This window comes from Agelaius phoeniceus, unplaced genomic scaffold (genome assembly GCF_051311805.1).
Source record: "Agelaius phoeniceus isolate bAgePho1 unplaced genomic scaffold, bAgePho1.hap1 Scaffold_479, whole genome shotgun sequence".
Classification (NCBI taxonomy): Eukaryota; Metazoa; Chordata; class Aves; order Passeriformes; family Icteridae; genus Agelaius; species Agelaius phoeniceus.
In genome coordinates this window covers 1289-10445 of record NW_027510038.1, presented here as the reverse complement: position 1 = coordinate 10445, position 9157 = coordinate 1289, and the positions used below count along the sequence as shown (strand labels likewise).

The window sequence follows — 9157 nt, the reverse complement described above, 5'->3', positions numbered from 1 at the left end:
TGTCACCGGGATTTAGGACGGGGATTCGGACCGGGATTTGGGTCTGGGGACGGAACCGGGACTTGTCCCCCCCTCGTTGTCACCGTGACCGGGACCGGGATTCGAGACTGGGACCGGGCCCCGCCCCCCTCGGTGGCACCGGGACCCCCCCGAGCCCCTCGGTCCCGCCCCTCCCCCCCGGGCTATAAATAGCCCCGGCCCGAACAAGGAGCGGAGCGGGGCGGCCACGCCCCCTCCCTGCAGGACACGCCCCCTGCAGGACACGCCCCCGAGCCCCCCCACTCCGTGTCCTCCATGTCCTCTCTGTCACCTGGCTGTGCCATCTGTCACCTGGCTGTCCCCATGTCCTCCATGTCCATGGTGACCTTGTCACCTGGCTGTGCCTGCAGTGCCACCATGTCCCCATTGTGTCCCCATGATGTCCCCATGATGTCCCCATGTCCCCATGATGTCCCCATGGTGTCTCCATGATGTTCCCATGTCCCCATGGTGTCCCCATGGTGTCTCCATGATGTTCCCATGTCCCCATGGTGTCCCTGTGTCCCCGCAGTGCCACCATGCCGTTCAGCAACACCCACAACAAGCACAAGCTCAAGTTCTCTGCCAAGGAGGAGTTCCCAGACCTGTCCCCATGGTGTCCCCATGGTGTCCCCATGTCCCCACAGTGTCCCCATTGTGTCCCCGCAGTGCCACCATGCCGTTCAGCAACACCCACAACAAGTACAAGCTCAAGTTCTCTGCCGAGGAGGAGATCCTGGTCCTGTCCCCATGGTGTCCATGATGTTCTCATGGTGTCCCCATGATGTCCCCATGTCCCCATTATGTCCCCGCAGTGCCACCATGCCGTTCAGCAACACCCACAACAAGTACAAGCAGAAGTTCTCTGCCGAGGAGGAGTTCCCGGACCTGTCCAAGCACAACAACCACATGGCCAAGGTGCTGACGCCCGCCCTGTACGCCAAGCTGCGCGACAAGGAGACGCCCAGCGGCTTCACCCTCGACGACGTCATCCAGACCGGCGTGGACAACCCCGGTGCGTCCTCGGCGGGTCCCCAGCCCACCCGAGGGGTCATCGGCACCTCCATGGGGTCCCCAGGCACCTTCATGGGGTCATCAGCACCTTCATGGGGTCATCAGTGCCTTCATGGGGTCCCCAGCCCACCCGAGGGGTCATTGGCACCTCCATGGGGTCATCAGCGCCTCCATGGGGTCATTGGCACCTCCATGGGGTCATCGGCACCTCCATGGGGTCATTGGCGCCTTCATGGGGTCATTGGCACCTCCATGGGGTCATCGGCACCTCCATGGGGTCCCCAGGCACCTTCATGGGGTCATTGGCACCTCCATGGGGTCATCGGCACCTCCATGGGGTCATCGGCGCCTTCATGGGGTCATCAGTGCCTCCATGGGGTCATGGGCACCTCCATGGGGTCATTGGCACCTTCATGGGGTCATCGGCACCTTCATGGGCTCATTGGCACCTCCATGGGGTCATCGGCGCCTCCATGGGGCCCCCAGCCCACCCGAGGGGTCATTGGCACCTCCATGGGGTCATCGGCACCTTCATGGGGTCCCCAGCCCACCCAAGGGGGTCCTCAAATGGTCCATGGGGTCCTCAATCCATCCTTGGGGTCCCCAACCCATCCATGGGATCCTCAACCCACCCAAGAGGTCCTCAAATTGTCCACAGGGTCCTCAACCCATCCATGGGGCCAGAGACCCCTCCCCAGGTCCCAGTGCCCCATCCCAGTCCCGTACTGGTCCCAGTGCCCAATCCCAGTCCCGTACTGGTCCCAGTGACCCCCCGTGACCCCCCGTGACCCCCCGTGACCCCTGACCCGCAGGTCACCCGTTCATCATGACCGTGGCTGCGTGGCCGGGGACGAGGAGGTCCTACGAGGTCTTCAAGGAGCTCTTTGACCCCGTGATCCAGGACAGGCACGGGGGCTACAAACCCACGGACAAGCACCGCACCGACCTCAACCACGAGAACCTCAAGGTCAGGGGGTCCCCAAAATCCGGGAGGGGTCCCCAAAATCTGGGGGGGGGTTCCTAAAGGTCTCAGGAGGGCAGGGAAGGAGTGACAGGGCCACCATGGGGTGACAGGGCCACCATGGGGTGACAGGGCCACCATGGGGTGACACCTGCCAACGAGCACCGCACCGAGCTCAACCACGAGAACATCAAGGTCAGGGGGTCCCCAAAATCTGGGAGGGGTCCCCAAAATCTGGAGGGGTCCCCAAAAACTTGGGGAGGTCCCCAGGGCTCTCAGGAGGGCAGGGAAGGGGTGACAGGGCCACCATGGGGTGACAGGGCCTCCATGGGGTGACACCACCAACGAGCACCACACCGAGCTCAACCACGAGAACATCAAGGTGGGGGCACCCCGAAAATCCGGGAGGGGTCCCCAAAATCTGGGAGGGGTCCCCAAAATTTGGGGAGGGTCCCCAAAATCCGGGAGGGGGGTCCCCAGAATTTGGAGGGGTTTCCTAAAGGTCTCAAGAGGGCAGGGAAGGGGTGACAGGGCCACCATGGGGTGACACCACAAGCAAGAACCACACCAACCTCCACCAGGAGAGCCTCAAGGTGGGGAGGACCCCCGAAAATTTGGGGGGGTCTCGAAATTTGGGAGGGGTCCCCAAAATTTGGGGAGGGTCCCCCAAAATCCGGGAGGGGGTCCCCCAAAATTTGGGGGGGTTCCTAAAGGTCTCAGGAGGGCAGGGAAGGAGTGACAGGGCCACCATGGGGTGACAGGGCCACCATGGGGTGACACCACAAAGCCACCAACAAAAACTGACCTCGATCAGGAGAAGCTCAGGGTGGGGAGGACCCAAAATTCTGGGGGGCGGGGGTCTCAAAATTTGGGAGGGGTCCCCAAAATCTGGGAGGGTCCCCAGAGGTCTGGGGAGGGCAGGGAAGGGGTGGCAGGGCCACCATGGGGCGACTCCAGGAGGGCTTGGGGGGATTTTTTGGGGGGATATTTTGGGGCTTTTTGGGGTATTTGAGTGGAATTTTTGGGATATTTTCGGGGTGATTTTGGGGATATTTTTGGGGTGATTTTGGGGTATTTTCGGGTGTCCCTGACCCTGTTTTTAGGTGCAGGGTGGGGAGGACCTGGACCCCAAGTACATGCTGAGCATTGCAGGGCTCTCAGAGGGGGATATTTTGGGGATATTTTGGGTTATTTTGAGTGGAATTTTTGGTGGTTTTTTTGGGATATTTTTGGGGTGATTTTGGGGTCTTTTTGGGGTGTCCCTGACCGAGTTTTCGGGGCTCCCCAGAGCGGGGAGGACCTGGACCCCAAGTACGTCCTGAGCATTGCGGGGCTCTCAGAAGGAGTGATTTGGGGGAATATTTTGGGCTTTTTTAGGGGTGATTTAGGGGTTATTTTGAACAGAATTTTTTGAGGTTTTTGGGGTATTTTTGGGGTGTCCTGACCCCGTTTTCGGGGCTCCCCAGGGCAGGGAGGACCTAGACCCCAAGTACGTCCTGAGCATTGCGGGGCTCTCAGAGGGAGGATTTCGGGTTGATATTTTGGGAGTTTTTGGTTATTTTGAACGGAATTTTTTGAGGTTTTTTGGGGTGATTTTGGGGTATTTTTGGGGTGTCTCTGACCCCGGTTTTCGGGGCTCCCCAGGGCGGGGGAGGACCTGGACCCCAAGTACGTGCTGAGCAGCCGCGTGCGCACCGGCCGCAGCATCAAGGGCTACTCGCTGCCCCCCCACTGCAGCCGCGGCGAGCGCCGCGCCATCGAGAAGCTGTCAGTCACAGGTGAGGGGCGGGGCCTAAAGGGGCGGGGCCTGTAGGGGGCGTGGTCTGATGGGACGTGGCTTGTAAGGGTGGTGTGGATGGTTGAGGTTGGATTGGGGTGCGGTCGGGAAATGGGTGGGGTCAGATTGGGTGTAGTCAGAATGTGGGTGGAGCTGGAGTGGGGTGGAGTCATGGGTGGGGTCAGAAATGGGTGTGGCCAATGTGGGGCGTGGCCTGGGTGGATTTGAGATGGATTGGGGATGAATTCGGGGTGGATTTGGGGTGAATTTGGGGATGGATTTGGGGATGGATTTGGGGTGAATTTGGGATGAATTTGGGGTAGATTTGGGATAGATTTGAGATGAATGTGGGGATGAATTTGGGGTGGGATTTGGGATGGATTTGGGGATGAATTCGGGGATGGATTTGGGGTGGATTTGGATGGCTGGGCGTGGCCAGTCCATCCCAGGCATGTCCCGGGCGTGTCCCGGGCGTGTCCTGGGCGTGTCCCGGGTGTGTCCCGGGCGTGTCCCCGGGCGTGTCCTGGGCGTGTCCCGGGCATGTCCTGGGCGTGTCCGGGCGCACACCCAGGTGCTGACCCCCGCCCCGGGCAGCCCTGAACAGCCTGGAGGGGGAGTTCAAGGGCAAGTACTACCCGCTGAAGGCCATGACGGAGCAGGAGCAGCAGCAGCTCATCGACGACCACTTCCTGTTCGACAAACCCGTGTCACCGCTGCTGCTGGCCTCGGGCATGGCCCGCGACTGGCCCGACGCCCGCGGCATCTGGTGGGCACCTGGGGGGAACCTGGGGGCACCTGGGGAGCACCTGGGGGACACCTGGGGGCACCTGGGGGGCGTTTGGGGGGGCCTTGAGGGGGTTTTGGGGGCACCTTGTGGCACCTGGGAGGCTCCTGGGGGCACCTGGGAGGTTCCTGTGGGTGCCTCGGGGACACTTGGGGACACCTTGTGGCACCTGAGGGGCACCTGGAGGGTGTTTGGGGGGTCCCTAGGGGCGTTTTTGGGGCAGTTTGGGGTGCATGAGGGGTATCTGCGGGGTTCTTGGGGGCACTTGGGGACACCTTGTGGCACCCAGGGGTCATCTGGGCTACCTGGGGGGCACCTGCAGGTACCTTATGGCACCTGGTGACACCTGGGGGGTTCCTGGGGGCGCCTGGGAGGTGCTGAGGTGTCCCTCCGGCGTCCCCTCAATGTCCCCAGTGTCCCCCTGATGTCCCCCCATTATGGGGTCTCCCCTCTCGGGGAGGCTCTGGGGGTGTCCCCCCGGTGTCCCCAATGTCCCCTGGGTGTCCCCAATGTCCCCTGGGTGTCCCCCCCCAGGCACAACGACAACAAAACGTTCCTGGTGTGGGTGAACGAGGAGGATCACCTGCGCGTCATCTCCATGGAGAAGGGCGGCAACATGAAGGAGGTGTTCCGGCGCTTCTGCGTCGGCCTCAAGAAGGTCAGGGGGGACATTTGGGGACACTTGGGGGACACTTGGGGACACAGAGGGTTTTGGGGACATCTGGGGGATTTGGGGACATGGAGGGTTTGGGGGTCCCATCTCCATGGAGAAGGGGCGGCAACATGAAGGAGGTGTTCCAGCGCTTCTGCGTCGGCCTCAAGAAGGTCGGGGGGGACATTTGGGGACACTTGGGGACACTTGGGGACATCTGGGGACACTTGGGGACATCTGGGGACACGGAGGGTTTGGGGACATCCGGGGGGATTTGGGGATGGGAGGAGTTTTGGGGTCCCATCTCCATGGAGAAGGGAGGGACATGCAGGAGCTGTTCCGGCGCTTCTGCGTCGCCTCAAGAAGGTCAGGGGGGACACCTGGGGACACCTGGGGACACTTGGGGACACCTGGGGACACTTGGGGACATCTGGGGACATGGAGGGTTTGGGGTCCCATCTCCATGGAGAAGGGAGGAACATACAGGAGGTGTTCTGGCGCTTCTGCGTCGGCCTCAAGAAGGTCAGGGACACCTGGGGACACTGGGGACACCTGGGGACACTTGGGGACAGGTGACACTTTGGGAACAAGGAGAACTTTTGTGGACAGAAAACACTGGGGACATTGAGGGGATCTGGAGAACTTTGGGGACAGGTGAGGCTTGGGGGCACAGGGTGACATTTGGGGACAGGTGACATCTGGGGACAGGTGACACTCTGGGGACATTGAGAGCACTTTGGAGACAAGGAGAATTTTGGGGACAGGTGTGGCTTTGGGCACAGGTGACATTTGGGGACATTGAGGTGGCATTTGAGGACATTGGGGTGACATTTGAGGACCTTGAGGTGGCATTTGAGGATATTGAGGTGACATTGGGCACAGGTGACATTTGGGGACAGGTGACATTTGAGGACCTTGAGGTGGCATTTGAGGACCTTGAGGTGGCATTTGGGGACTTTGAGGTGGCATTTGAGGACATTGAGGTGACATTTGAGGTGCCACCCACAACCCTGAGCACCCCAGGTGTGCCCTGGCCGTTCCCCAGGTGTGCCCCAGGTGTGCCCCAGGTGTGCCCCAGGTGTGCCCCAGGTGTTCCCCCACCGGCCACAGGTGCCACCACCCCGGCGTCCCCAACCTCTGTCCCCTGTGTGTCCCCAGATCGAGGAGATCTTCAAGAAGGCCGGGCACCCGTTCATGTGGACGGAGCACCTGGGCTACATCCTCACCTGCCCGTCCAACCTGGGCACGGGGCTGCGCGGCGGCGTCCACGTGCGCCTGCAGCACCTGAGCCAGCACCCCAAGTTCGAGGAGATCCTCAAGCGCCTGCGCCTGCAGAAACGCGGCACAGGTGGGAGCCCAGGGCACCTGGGGCGGGCGGGGACACCCCAGAATTCACCTGGGGGGGAGAATTCCATCCCAAAATTCACCTGGGATGGGGCGGGGACACCCCAGAATTCACCTGGCAGGGACGAGGACGCCCCAAAATCACCTGGGGGGGGACGAGACAGGAGAGGGACCCTGTGGAGGACACACGGACAGGGGATGGTCAGGAGTGGTCAATGGGTGGTCAATGAGTGGTCAATGAGTGGTCAGCTGTGTCCTGGCTGTCCGTGTCTGTCCATGGCTGACTGACCTCCAATCTGTCCGTCTGTCCGTCAAGGCGGGGTGGACATGGCCACAATGGGGACCGGGGCACCATCAAACCCTGGATGGTCAATGGGTGGTCAATGGGTGGTCAATGAGTGGTCAATGGGTGGTCAATGGGTGGTCAGTGGTGTCCTGGCTGTCCATGGCTCACTGACCCCCCTGTCCATCTGTCCCATCCAGGCGGGGTGGACACGGCAGCTGTGGGACCATCAGACAGGGGATGGTCAATAGGTGGTCAATGAGTGGTCAATGAGTGGTCAGCGGTGTCCGTGTCTGTCCATGGCTCACTGACCCCCCTGTCCCTCTGTCCCTCTGTCCGTCCGTCTGTCCAGGCGGGGTGGACACGGCCGCTGTGGGACCATCAAACCCTGGATGGTCAATGGGTGGTCAATGCGTCGTCAGTGGGTGGTCAATGGGTGGTCAATGGGAGGTCAATGAGTGGTCAATGGTGTCCGTGTCTGTCCATGGCTCACTGACCCCCCATCTGTCCGTCCGTCCAGGCGGGGTGGACACGGCCGCTGTGGGACCATCAGACAGGGGATGGTCAATGAGTGGTCAGTGGTGTCCTGGCTGTCCATGGCTGTCCATGGCTCACTGACCCCCCTGTCTGTCTGTCTGTCCGTCCGTCCGTCCAGGCGGGGTGGGACACGGCCGCTGTGGGACCATCAGACAGGGGATGGTCAATGGGTGGTCAATGGGTGGTCACTGAGTGGTCAATGAGTGGTCAGTGGCATCCTGGCTGTCCATGGCTGTCCATGACTGACTGACCCCCCTGTCCATCTGTCCCTCTGTCCATCTGTCCCATCTGTCCAGGCGGGGTGGACACGGCCGCTGTGGGCGCCGTCTTCGACATCTCCAACGCCGACCGCTTGGGCTTCTCGGAGGTGGAGCAGGTGCAGATGGTGGTGGACGGCGTCAAGCTCATGGTGGAGATGGAGAAGAAGCTGGAGCAGAAGCAGCCGATCGACGACATGATCCCGGCCCAGAAATAGGGGAGGGGCGGCGGCGCGGGGGCCCCCCCGAGCCCCCCCAGACCCCCGGACCCTCCCCAAATCCCCCCAGAGCGGCCCCAATAAACGCCCTTGGTTGGTCCCCGGCCGCGCTCGCCTTTCGCATTTGGGGAGGGGGCGACGCCAAACTGGGGGGTCCCGGAATTTCACAGCCACCCCCACATCCCCCAGGGGTCCCTCGGGTCCTCAGGGGACCCCAAAATCTCCCCCAGACCCCTCCCAACCCCCGGGGGACCCCCCAGAACCCCCCCAATAAACGCTGCTGGTCCCCACCATGGTCGGGGGTTCCAATTTGGGAGGGGGCGACGCCAAATTTGGGGGTCCCGGGAATTTCACAGCGACCCCCACATCCCCCAAGGGTCCCTCTGGTCCCTCCTGGGGACCCCAAAATCTCCCCCAGACCCCTCTCGACCTCTGGGGATCCCCCAGAACCCCCCCAATAATGACCCCAATATGGTCGGGGGTTCCAATTTGGGGAGGGGGCGGAGCCAATTTGACCCCTCCCAAAACCCACATTTTTTCCCCCAAAAATCCCTTTTTTCCCCCTCAAATCCCAAACCTCATTTTTCCCCCCCCAAACCCCCATTTCACCCCTAAAAAAAATCCCATTTATTCCCCATAAAAATCCGTTTTTTCCCCAAAAAAACCCATTTTTCCCCTTCCCAACCCATTTTCCCCCCCAAAACTCCATTTTCCCCCAAAAATTCATTTTCCAACCAAAAAATCCCTTTTTCGCCCAAATCCCATTTTTCCTCCTCCCAAACCCCATTCCACTCCTAAAAAAATCCCATTTTTTCTCCCCAAAATTCCCATTTTTTCCCCAGAATTCCCATTTTTCCCCAGATCAAGGGGAGGGGACTCAGAGGTTTGGATTTTTTGGGGGAGCTGCTCAGGAATTTGGGGTTTCTGGGTTCCGATTTTCCCTTTATTCCAACAAATCCCTGGAACGTAAAAAAAAACCCTCCCCGAATTATTCCCGAACCCCAAAATCGCCTCGATTCAACCCAAAAATCACAAATTCCCCCCTCCCCCCAAAATCACAAAAACACGGGGGGTGGGGACCCCAAAAAAAACCCCAAAAATCCGGGTGGGAAAAGGGGGAGGATGCCCCAAAATTTGGGGATTTTTTAATGGATTTTTTTGGGGATTTTTTTGAGGGTTTTTTTAGGTTTTTTTCCCTCACCCACCCTCCCCCAAAATTCCATTTATTCCCTACAAAAATCACTAAAAATCAGAGCACGGATCATTGCTCAGGGATGGGGATTTTGGGGCTGAATTTTGGGTCTTTTGGGGG

At 60.3% G+C, this 9157-nt stretch overlaps 1 pseudogene across 1 annotated transcript; it reads left to right on the top strand.

Moving 5' to 3' along the window:
- The first annotated feature begins 630 nt into the window (after positions 1 to 630).
- LOC143693257 (creatine kinase M-type-like) lies at positions 631 to 7845 on the top strand (annotated as a pseudogene). The gene is made up of 8 exons (XR_013180768.1): positions 631 to 1033; positions 1845 to 2058; positions 2578 to 2586; positions 3638 to 3771; positions 4365 to 4536; positions 5089 to 5212; positions 6365 to 6554; positions 7667 to 7845. The product of XR_013180768.1 is annotated as a creatine kinase M-type-like (transcript).
- Positions 7846 to 9157: the final 1312 nt, after the last annotated feature.